Genomic DNA, 10,294 nt, shown 5'->3' with positions numbered 1-10,294 from the left:
ATTAACCGGTTCGTTAACCGGTTTTGGATCTAAAACTTGTAATCGAAATACGAACCGGCGGTTTTTAAAAAACCGGTTTTCGTAAAAACCGGTTTCCGGTTTAAACCGGCAAACCGGTTCCCCAACCGGTTTTTTTGACCATCTCTACCAAAGAGGCCACACACATAGCACATGAGTGTACTATATTTTGTACTTGTAAAGAAAAAGTTAAAATCATAAAATTGATGCAATCAATCGTTGGTTCAACAGACACATCAAACCTGGACCCTCATGTCTTTCAATTTCAGTTCCACCCACCTGACCCATTCGGATCCTACCCAATTAAACTCAAATATTTACAAAATTCGCTTAGGTTTTATCAATTCTCAAACACCCACTTCGTCAATTCCGTTTATATCCAATTCTCATCTCAAAAGGTTAGATTTTTCATACCCAGTTTAGGGTTTTGATTATTATTATTATTCCTATTGGGGATTTTGTTAAATAATATTATTGGGTACTGAATTATGAACTGTTTGATTATTAAAGCTATTGGGGATTAGGTTTTGAGAAGGTGAGGTTTTAGGAATTGGAGATGGGTAGTAGTTACAGTGAGGATGAACAAGATGAGTTTTTCGACACCCGCCAGGTGTTCGATGAAATGTCTGACTCGGATTCGGGTTGTTCGGATGAACACTGTTCGACTTTGGGGTTTGGGTATGATTATTGGGTTGGGAATTTGGATAGTGTTGATGCTAGACGCAGTAAGTTCTTGAGGTTTATGGGGTTGAGTTCAAGGTGGCTTGTAAAAAGAGATAGAGAAGATGAATATGAATATGAATATGGATATGAAGATGATTTTATCGATGAAGTTAGAGGCGACACCGAGCTTATCTTGCGTGAAAGTTCAAATCTTTGTGATGAGCTTTCGGCTTCTAGATCTGTAACAGATCATCTTAGAGTCGAAAGACTCGAAACTGTAAATAGAGATGAATCGGATGAAGACGATGAACCGAATTCTGGTTCATCTTCTCAGCAGTCATCAAGAAAAGAAGGTGAAACCGGTGATTTGTTAATTAAAAGGAAGAAAGTGAAAAAGGGTTGGCTTCAAAAGCTAAACGTTATGGCTCGAATCACGGATAAACATGATGAATCAGTTACTTTAAATTCCAATCACAAAATACATGTGCACTCACACAAAAAGAAATCGAAAGAGTTATCATCCGTTTACGCCACACAAGAGTTTGCAGCACATAACGCGCCGATTTCAGTTATAAAGTTTAGTCATGATGGCAGATACTAAGCAAGTGCTGGCGAAGATGGTACTTTAAGAATTTGGAAGATATTTGAAGATCAGGATCCAAGATTGTATGAGATTCAGGAAACTGATCATTCTTCGGTTTGCTTTTCAACTAATAATCTCTCTGAATTAGCACCGCTCAAAGCAGATAAAGATAAAACAAGAAAAATCAAGGGGTTTGGAAAATCATCTGAATTAGCTTGTGTTATTTTACCACCTAAAGTCTTCAGAATATCTGAGAAACCCGTGCATGAGTTTTGTGGTCATGGTGGCGAGATATTGTCACTTTCATGGTCCAAAAAAGGGGTATGCAACTATATACTTTGTAATATAACACTTTTTAATAACTCTATTTTAAAAAAAACAACTAGGCCTGTAAATGAACTGAACAAAGATGAACGGAGCATGCTTGTGCTCATTCGTTGAACTTTAACGAGACAATGATTGAGGGGATTCGTGTTCGTTCATTAAGAAAAGAATGTGTCCGTGTCCGTGTTCCTTAATGCTCGTTCGTGAACAATGTAAATGATTGGCTCACTAACGTAAACAAACAAACATAACTGAAAATTAAAAGTAAATGTGAACAATAATGTATTGGCTTAAAAAGTTATTCAGACTAGATTAAACTGTAACGGGCATAAAAGATTAAAATGTATATTAATGGACGAACTTACACAAACGTAAACTAACGAACATATACGAATTTAAATAATGCTCACGAGCATAAATGAATGAGCGAGACATGCATCTATGTTCGTTCATTTAACTAAATGAATCAAAAAATTTGTTCAAGTCCGTTCGTTTATTAAATAAAGAAACATAAACGAACTTTCCACTGAACAGTTCACTGACATTAGGCTTATCCACATTTCATAATTTTAATGAACTTGTTTTATTTGCTATGATATAGTTTCTTCTATCGTCTTCTGTGGATAAGACTGTTCGAATGTGGAAACTTGGACATGATGAATGCATCAAAATCTTTACTCATCTCAACTATGGTGAGTGCTGTCTAACACATATATTTTTATTCTTTTACCAGAACTCATGAAACTAAAGGATCAGAATATGTGTTATTTGCAGTTACATGTGTTGAGTTTAATCATGTGGATGATAATTATTTCATTAGTGGTTCAATAGACGGTAAAGTACGCGTATGGGATGTTCATAATCATCAGGTTATTGATTGGATTGATCTTGGTGATATTGTCACTGCTGTGTGTTATAATCAAGATGGCAAGGTTTGTTTTTCTTTTTCTATAAAGTTATTATTTCAAGTTTTTTGCTTTATTCGGTTATGCTACTAACTTACTAAGAGACGATCGTTATTTGATTACCATATAGGGAATCATTGTGGGAACCTTAGATGGAAAATGCAGTTTCTATGATATTATAGGTATAAATTGAATTTTAAAACTTAAAAGAACAAGTTAATGTATGTGAGTCAGTTAATTTGAAGAAAGCTAATGAAACTATTTGCAGATGATCGGCTGCAATTGCGTACTCAAATTTTGTCGATGAGTAAAAAGAAGTGGCCAAAGAGAATAACAGGATTTCAGGTATTGATGATAAAGCAACAGTTTTTTGTAGGGGGAAAGTGAATACAGTGCTGTTAGACACCTAACCTTACACGCAAAACTCATCAAAACTACGTAGTTTTTATTAAAATCCCCAAAAACATAAACTAAATCTCTTTATTTCTAAACAATCTACATTAATTGTATTGCATCTTTCTTCCTTTCTTCTTGCTACCCCCACATCGATACATATTTCATTGTTTTTTTCCATAATTCTTCTAAGGTCCAGATTGAAACATTTGGTATACGCTATGCAAGTCACTATTATGAGATTATCAGCAAACTCTAACCTTTGCTCTATTCACACCTTCTATTTCAATATAATATCGAAATCACTCAATAACCTAAGATTTTCTTCATCTTACCCACACTAAAATCGAAATTATTCATGAGATGCACCAGGAATTAATCATGAACGTTCAACTGATTGATTTTACGTTAAGAAACTTTTTATTTTAATCGAGATGCATCACAGGTCTTTGCACGCAAATTATTACCTGTAATTTAAAGATGAATTTGCACATTGCTTAAAATATTGTTAATTGTGAAATTTTATCAATCATATGTGTAATTGCGATATTTGAATAACAAGTAATACTAGATAAAATATTAGGGTTCATGGGTAATTGTGATTCGTAATCAATATTCAATATAAAAGATGCTACAGATGTGAACCTTCGAGAGGATATTAGGCAGGAACGAGAGATAGAATAGATGCAGAATTTGCATTGTATTTTTTTGGCTAGAGGAAAAATGGAGTTTGTTTAATTTTAATCAAAACTACGTAGTTTTGATGAATTTTGCGTGTAAGGTTAGGTGCCTAACAGCACTGTATTCACTTTCCCCTTTTTATAGTCTTATAAACGAACAACAACGAGAGGTATGCTTATGTTCGTTTTTTAATAAATGAACAAACATGAACCAAAGTTTTTGTTCATTTAGTTAAACGAACGAACATGAACTGATTTCTTGTTCATTCGTTTACGTTCATTAATATATTTATTCAATTTTTTAAGCCTATTGATCTAGTTTTAGTAACTTTTTAAGCGCAGCACATTGTTGTTCACGCTTACTTTTAATTGGTTTTAGCTCAGTTAAGTTCGTTCATCTATGTTTAATTACATTCGTTTGTTTGCTTTCATGAACCGTTCGTTTATACTGTTAACAAACAAACAAAATGCATTTATTTTCTTAACGAACGTACATGAACATGAAAACCTCATTCGTTTGTTTAATTGTTTGTGTTCAATCTTTGTTTGGTTAAAGTTAAACCAATGAGCACAAACATGATCCGTTTGCATTCATCCGTTTGTTTACAGGCCTCCTTTTTTGTTTATTTATTTATGTATTTACTTTTTCATCATCGTATGATATTAATTCTAGATTTTCATTTCAGTTTTGCCCGATTGACTCGAGGAAAGTAATTGTTTCATCAGCTGATTCACAAGTAAGAATCCTTTGTGGGATCAATCTTGTTGGCAAATTCAAGGGTATGCTGTAATTAACTATTAAAACTTGTACCTTGTGCATTAAATTATGTACATGACTTTAATAAAACTTTATTTAACAGGTAATAGAAGTTCAGGAAGCCAAATGCCAGCATCCTTCACATCAGATGGAAAACACATAATATCAGCTGCAGAGGACTCAAACATTTATGTTTGGAACCACAACCTTAACATTCCCAATATACCCCTGACAAAACCAAAAACCAACTTATCATTTGAAAACTTTTTATCACAAAACACAACAATGGCCATACCTTGGTGTGGTCTCCAAACCATCGCGGCCGCACTTCCATCACCAAAACTTACATTAAACAACCACCGCCTTAACTACAACAATAACATTAATGTTGTTCCAAGAAGTACGATTGGTTCACCTCGTATGCAATCACCATTAACAACCCGTGGTTTTTTCTTGGAGGCGTTATTGAAAGGACCGCCAACGTGGCCTGCTGAGTCACTCCCGGGGTCTACTCAAGTTAGTGTTTCACCTTCAATGAGTAAATCAGAGTACAAGTTCTTGAAAACTGCGTATCAAAGTACTTTTGTTGTTCCACATATTTGGGGTCTCGTAATTGTTGCAGCAGGTTGGGATGGACGGATTAGAACGTATCTTAATTATGGGTTACCCATTCGATTGTGAAACCTTAAACCGTCTTTTTTTTGTATACATATTTATACACATAATTGCATACATATATATGAATATATTTATTGCTCGTTCGGGTTTCTGAAAAAAGAAACCAATGTAGATTGTATATAACTTTTTCGGGTTTTATTTGTTGATTCAGTTAACATCTAATCTTATTTATCACAGTGTATGCTAGATCACTTCTTAAATTTTGATATAGTTACCCCGAAATACATGCTAAAAAAGCCCGCTTGCGCTAGTTCATGCCTTCCAAAATGATCAATCTTGACGTTTCTTAGACGTGTTATAAAACGCATATAAATGTTAATCGAAAACTTGAATATATTTTTTTATATTTATCAAACGTTTGCAACATTTCATCATATCATAATCATTCATAACATTCCATAACCCCATACTTTGTTTCATGATAATTTATCACTTGATATTATAAAACATCATAAGAACACTTATATAAACCATTTATCTTTAACAACATCCTCCATCTTCTTAAGGCCATGGTTGTCTCATGACAACACATGAACGCTGTCCATTTGGTGGAAGCCAATGAATCACCAAGGGCAACGTTGTACCTCACATCTTGTCGACACTTACCATTATAATTGGTTTATTCTGTAACGAATGTTAGGGGTGTTCAAAGTCAGATATCCGAACTTTCGGATAGTGGATTTCACTATCCAAATCCGAAATTTCGGATATCCAAAGTTCGGACGATCGGATAGTGAACCGGGTATCCGAAAAAAATAATAGTTGTAAAAAAAAATATAATAGTTGTAAAAATTATTGAAAAAACTACTTTTTAAAATATGTTGGATATCCAAAATACCCGAAAATTGTTCGAAAATATCCAAAAAAATATTTGAGGCAAAATATCCGAAAAATTATCCAAAGTATCCTAAAATTATCCGAAATTAATAATAAAAGAAAATATTTCGGATATCCGAAATATCCGAAAATTTTCAAAATCACTATCCTAATCCAAATCCGAAAATCGGATATCTGAGATTCGTGCCAATTTTCGGATAATTCGGATTCGGATTTTTTTTAACACCCTACCGAATGTGATCTATGCTCGGTTACAACTTACAACCAATCCTATCACCAACGATTTAATCATGTATGTAAATCTTTAAACCGCATATCATTCTTAACAATCATGCAATTCCCTCATCGAAGATCCATCTATATAACATTTAAAATCTCATTGCATGCTTTATAAAATTTCTTTAGTTTAACACATATTCCAGCCCAAGTCTCATTAAAAAGGACATCTAGATGACTAGAGTTCGCATTAATTATTTCTAAAATCCCTTACAAACCTATGGCTCGTTTACTCGCACTTGGATTAAAACGTTAACACAAAACTACCTCAAACACGTTATCTTGTGTGATCACGACACCTCTCGGCCGCTTATGGTAGCCGGTTCACTGCTGGGCGCCACCCGAACAACCACATATGCCGAGGGGCGGACCCACATAGTGTTGATCGGGGTCCCGGGACACCAATGTTTTTTAAAAATTTATTAGAAGCGGTATATTAAATTTTTTGAGGACCCCATAAGATTTAATACTTGGAACCCATACCATTAATGTTGATGTGGTCTGGTGGAAAGTCCCTTGTTTTATCTTTGAAAGGTCATGGGTTCAAGTCTTACAAGGCTCAGTTTTTGGTTTTTTGTGTTAATTTTTAGTGTTAATCAATCATTTGATTGCTAATGTGGCAATGATAACTTTGGAAACATTCAAACACCTCTAAAATACATATCATTGTTTTCAACTTTATGCATGGTTTTCTTTAGAAACATTCAAACACTTTAAAATATCAGTTTTATTTTTCACTAGTTTAAGTTAATGGTTTTCAACACATGCTTATGAAAGGGTGGATCTAGGTTCTATCTCAAAAATAAGAAAGGGAAAACAAAGTGTTTATGTGTCAACCCGACCCATTTTGACCCGTTCAGGTAGTGATGATTGAAAAGAAAGTTTTATTATGATATTGTTTTTTATTATGTTCTTCGCCTCGACCCGACCTGAACAACGACCGACCCGAAAATTTGAACATCGAAAATATGGGACCCCATTGGCAAAAAATCTTGGGTCCGCCACTGCATATGCCCTCATTCGAACTTAAGAACCCCCCCCCCCCCCCCCCCCCTTAAGAGGCTTGTGCCTCTACCAAGTGGGCTAGGTACTACAAACCAATTTGTTCCTGTTAAGTGACACTATAGGCTTATTTAGACGTCATCTTAAGTTTATTAGTAGTATTTATTTACTTTTGAGACATTTAAAAGTTCCATTACATTTTAATGTTGCTCTATAATTAATTTTATCATATCAAGCAGATAAGATCAGTATGCAATTTATTTTTTCTTTTTCTTTTTTTAATATACACTGTATTTGTCTTCTCTAAACAATGTGATACATGCGTTTTTTGTCTTTGTCTTGATTTTTGTAACTTTATTGATGCTTTTATTTGTATTCGTATCTTTCATTCGTCATATAGTAGGCTATCCAAGTATCCATAGTGGTTTAATGCCCACCATCCACGAAACCGATTTAGGCGTTGAACACCATTGCGCACCGGTGTGACCAAGCCGTTGCCCTTGTGGCGTTTTTCTTATAAGTGATAGTGACGTGACGGGACTGTTTTACTTTGCCATTATTCCACTACTGATGGCCTTTTTAAAAGTTAGTGTAGCTTAGTTAACCTAGTATCCACTTGTGTTTAGGGATGGTAAAAAAGGACTCCAGCCCGATGGTATACCCGAAACATCTGGGACGAATATTCAGGAGTGAGAACGGGTTGAGATTGAAAAAAATATATTTCACGGATATGGGGCGGACATGTGAGCCTTGTCTCTTGAGCCTTGTCTAGTAATGCTTAAATCATATACCTAGAATTTTTTAACTTTTAATTTTGTTATATCTCTTGAGCCTTGTCTAGTAATGCTTCATTTTAGTAGTTACATTAAATTGAAAATGAACTTCTTATATTTATTTTGATAATATTATTTATAGTGTATGCTACTATGTATAAGTTACCTTTTGAGATTAAAATTTACATATTTTAGAAATTTCAAAAGTTTTATGTTGATAATATATATGTTATTTATCGTATTTTATTTTATTGTAGTTGTTGAAACTTAAAATTATATAACTAGAAATGGAAAAATATATATATATACTTAAAAACCCAACATGTGTTTTCATAAATAACTACTAGGTATAACCGATAATTATATTGACGGGTAATTACTCAACAAATGCCCATTAGATGTTGGGCCAAGTTGGAACATGGTTAACTAATTGGGTATGAGACCGAGATTAGGATATGAAGGAGTGTTTTTTTTTCTATTTATTAATTGGGTTTGTGAATTTATTTTGGCTGTTTTTGCAAGACCAAACATGAGTTTATCTTACTAGTCAATTGACACTTTTCAGTTAAGTCCATACTAATTACTAAGCATTTATATATAAAAAAGGAAAATTGTGGTTGTCTTCACAAAATATTGAAGTGACAATAAGTCGAATTTCCACAATAATGGGTTATTTTTATATTAAAAGGTTTCTTTTTCTTTTTCTTTCTTTACACATAAAGGTTCAAGGTCGTCTTCCAGACAATGTTTCTTTGCTAGTATGGTTTCTCCATTGATTTTTAGTCCTCTAACAGGCGATCGAAGGATTAATTTATACTTTGATATTTTGTTAAACTTAGTAGAATTTAAAATTGTGCTTCTAACACTTGTGTGTCAACCTCCATTCGTGGTTTTAGTCTTGACTGTTGGTTGCATTTTCTGTGGCTAGAGCTTTTACACCTCTAAATCCTTTTATTTTTATTGATATATGATGGCTGGTTATAAAGGGACCGGTCCAGACTTTGTTTTATAGCAACAATAAAAATATCTATAATGTTCATTTTCAAGACCGTGACTACTTTTGTGTTTTGTCTATGGCATCATTGCAAATGTGTTGTAAATTTTGTATGTCATGAACTCTATGAGCATGTTACATTGGTCATACTAGTGTCTCTGATCAAAGTACTTGGTAGACATTCTCAGCTTCACCACGATTCATGTTACTAGCAACAATAATTGTATGATGCGGTCTCAAATACAAATATCAAAGTACTTGTAGACATTGTTGTGCATAAATGTCAGTAATTCATAGTCTAGTGTCTGTTATTGAGTCTGTAATGATTAATTATGTTTTATATGTTTAAGCGAAGTTACTGACAAGTTCGCTGTTTAGGCGAACTTGTTTGTCAAGCGAAGTTATGGACAACTTCGCCTGAACATGCAGGCGAAGTTGTCGTGTATATATATTCCTAGGTTACGGTTTGTTTAAGGTCAATCGAGTTGTTCATCGAGTTGGTCAAGTTATCGTATACAGACGTGTGTGAGCCGAGAGACGTGTATTCAGTGATTATATCACGTGTTCGGTTATAATAAAACGTGTTTGTTTATTCGAAAAAAAAAAAAAACCTTATGAGTTATTGAAACATTCTAGAGCTAACAATGTCAAGACTTCTCAATCATGTAGTAAGAAAGAGAACGGGAAGCAGATGAAGAGTACTTACAAACTTAATCAGACACTATGGGTTGAGGTCAATTCGGGGTGACTTGGGGAAAGCCAAATACGCTTTGAGAATAGATAGGAGGCATCATAATCTCTGAGTTGTTGCCCACTTAAATTTTGAGGCATAATTGAACCTAACTCGTATCACAGAAACGATGAAAACCATTTTAAGTTATTTACCATACTTACAACCTGTTTCTCTATGTCATAATACAGCTAAACATGGATCTATGTGACAGTCACGTAGTTAGTATGATTCCTGTTCGGATCTTTTCTAAAACATGGTAGTCCCTGTCTAGACTGAAATTTGATCCCTTGTACTTTAATTTTTAAAAGTTTTTCGTACTTAGGTAGTTTTATGATTTTATAACTGGTTACTTGGACTTGATCGTGTCATTTAACTCTTTAAGGAGGTTTTAAAAGTTAATTGAAAAATGTTAAAATTATAGGGGTTGATTTTGTAAAATTTGATATATCGGCGAACTTGTGAATAACTTCGCCCTAGGCGAAGTTATCCACAACTTCGCCTGAGTAACTCCGCCCCTATATAAAGAATACTTGAAGTCAAACAGTATCATTTTCACAGCGAACTTATCTCCTTAAACCCTAAGCGAACTTCTCGATCACTTTCGCGAAGTTATCTGTCGATTCGTCTGTGTTTATCTTTCTTCGATTTCAAACCGATTTAAAGGTTTGTTGGGTCATT

General features: G+C 34.1%; 1 pseudogene across 1 annotated transcript; it reads left to right on the top strand.

The window, feature by feature from the left end:
* The first annotated feature begins 277 nt into the window (after positions 1–277).
* LOC143557938 (uncharacterized) lies at positions 278–5,137 on the top strand (annotated as a pseudogene). Its single transcript, XR_013139649.1, has 8 exons — positions 278–416; positions 543–1,585; positions 2,190–2,280; positions 2,363–2,520; positions 2,624–2,675; positions 2,762–2,838; positions 4,253–4,346; positions 4,427–5,137. The product of XR_013139649.1 is annotated as an uncharacterized LOC143557938 (transcript).
* Positions 5,138–10,294: the final 5,157 nt, after the last annotated feature.

Source organism: Bidens hawaiensis, unplaced genomic scaffold, assembly GCF_021521415.1.
Source record: "Bidens hawaiensis isolate Kalapana, Puna unplaced genomic scaffold, B.hawaiensis_p1.1 tig00019230_1, whole genome shotgun sequence".
Lineage (NCBI taxonomy): Eukaryota > Viridiplantae > Streptophyta > Magnoliopsida > Asterales > Asteraceae > Bidens > Bidens hawaiensis.
The sequence above is the reverse complement of the archived record's forward strand: the minus strand, read 5'-3'. Positions and strand labels throughout refer to the sequence as shown.